This window comes from Benincasa hispida, chromosome 12 (assembly GCF_009727055.1).
Source record: "Benincasa hispida cultivar B227 chromosome 12, ASM972705v1, whole genome shotgun sequence".
Lineage (NCBI taxonomy): Eukaryota > Viridiplantae > Streptophyta > Magnoliopsida > Cucurbitales > Cucurbitaceae > Benincasa > Benincasa hispida.
In genome coordinates this window covers 21935223-21937547 of record NC_052360.1, presented here as the reverse complement: position 1 = coordinate 21937547, position 2325 = coordinate 21935223, and positions in this window count along the sequence as shown.

Below are 2325 nucleotides of genomic sequence, written 5' to 3'. Positions count from 1 at the left end.
TCAAGCAAAGAATGCAGGATTATGCTAACCTGGCTGCCCTTATCGATGGTAGACCCATTCAATTCCGCCACATTGAAGTGGACCATCATGTTTAGCACATGTTTACAAACAGAGGTGCGTTCTTGCATTTTGGAGTTGAATATGTATTTAAGAGTCTCATGCATAAGTTGTTCAGACGGTTGTCCAAACATCCCCCACAGGGACTCCATGATCTCACGAGCTGAGACCATAGGCTCATGCTTCTTGGCCAAGATGTCAGAAATACTTTCCAAGATATTGGCTCGGGCCTTCTCATTCGCCCTTATCCATCGCTCGTATGCCTCCCGAACATTTAGAATTCCATTTGGAGTTTGAATAGAAGGATAAGCCTCCGTGAGAGCGAACATGAGATCCTCGATGATTAGGATCATCGTGATCATATATTTCCATGTTGAAAAATTATCGCTAGTTAATTTTCTGTGCTTAACAACGATAAGGTGGCTATAGCCATTTGAAAAAGTTGTTGAAAATACGAACAAAGCTTGATTAGATTTTGCTAAACCACTTTTAAACCAATTAGTTTTGCAAAACAGTTTCAAGTACCAAGTTATAGACTTCTATTTTGCAATGATGTCCCAGTGAGTCAGGATAAACGCCACCGGTGGGGTGATCAGTTGCCTCTTCACTGGGATGAGACATTCTCAACCATTAGGCATAACTAACTCTTGGAACTGAACCTAACAGCCACCATTTTTCGATCCAGAATCGTTAACCTTTAACTATTCCGTATAAGTATAACCCCTCGTTTTCAGGGCCAGAGTCCTGTCCTAATGCGCTTACCGTAGAGAAAAGATAGATTAGGACAAGAGACTAAGTTACCTTATCCTCTTACAGGAGACCAAATAAAGAAACGTGAAAAACAGCCATCCTTTAGGGGGATACTCCCAGGGTGCCTCGAGGCGATGCGCAGTAACTTTATTCAACCTAATGAGGGAGACTGAGGGATATGTTGTCGCACTTCCCACTCCCACTTACTATGAACATTCTCTTCATCCACCTTGATATTGACTTACCCAAACAACATCCGTTGGGGGGACACGCCAAAGGTGCCGCGAGGCCGAGGATTGATCTCACGATGTGAACTTTAAGAGAAAAGTGAAAGGTTTAAGTGAAGCATCTTATGCCTCAAGTACCTCCCACTGAATGTTCTACCTAGGGATTCATTAACCTAGACATTCCGACTACTGACTTTAGTCTAAGTGGTCTTTTTAAAACCTGGTCATAAACAACGTTTGTTTATGAAATATAAACAAGTTCAAGTAGTCACATTTAAATACTTGAATGGACTGTCCTTAACTTGCATGCATGTATCAAATCTATCTAATTCACCTTTCCAGGTAAGTTCCCAGGTAGAGGTATTACGTTTCTGTCAACTTAAATACCCCAGCCTAGACAGAACCCACCTTAGACAAAAGGTCCCTTATAGATAGATTTGCTACACTTTAACCTTTTATTAGCCAATTTAATCCTATTAAACTGATTAAAAGATTAAAGCCTTAGGGTTTCTGATCATATTAGAACTGTGATCTTAGGTTTATGTGATCCAAGGTTTAAACATTTTAAAACATGAATTAAACCTAAGTTAGCATGCATGTCTTTCTTATTTCTTTTAGTTCTAATTTCTCTTTAACTCTTAAAAAGAAACAACTAAAAAAACATTGTGCATAACGAGACGTTTATAACAATTATAAAGTAACCTATGTGTCATGCTTCATGCAATGTCCGGTCATTACTATATAACTTTTATATGACGCGTAATAACCAAGAAAATATGCTATCATTCACCTTTATACTATAACAATTATAATATAAAGATAATGCATGTCAATGCTTTTTATGCATGCATAAATATAACTCTTATATTATGATGCATGAGCATGCTCTTACATAATTAAAATCGTGCTTCTCTAAATTATAACAATTACAATAAAGAGATGATGCATGATCAATGCATAACCTAAAGTGGGATTTACTATATGTGTATACCATATGACATATAAAACATACATCGCATGTATTAAACAAATAGATTAATGGACCGGGATGAGCCTTTAAACCAAAAAAGGGGGGGGGAATGAAAATCCTATCTATTACATTTTTCATCGAGCAAACCGGTTCACAGGCGAACTGGGTCTTGAACCGCCAGGAGGTCTCCATCGTGTAGCAATCTTCAGCAAGTAGACGATCGTTCAACGCGCACTAGACAATGGTACTTTAGCAAACGATCGCGTAGACGACGATGAGGCTGCGAAGCCTGATCGTCCAAACGATCGTGTAGCGCGATGA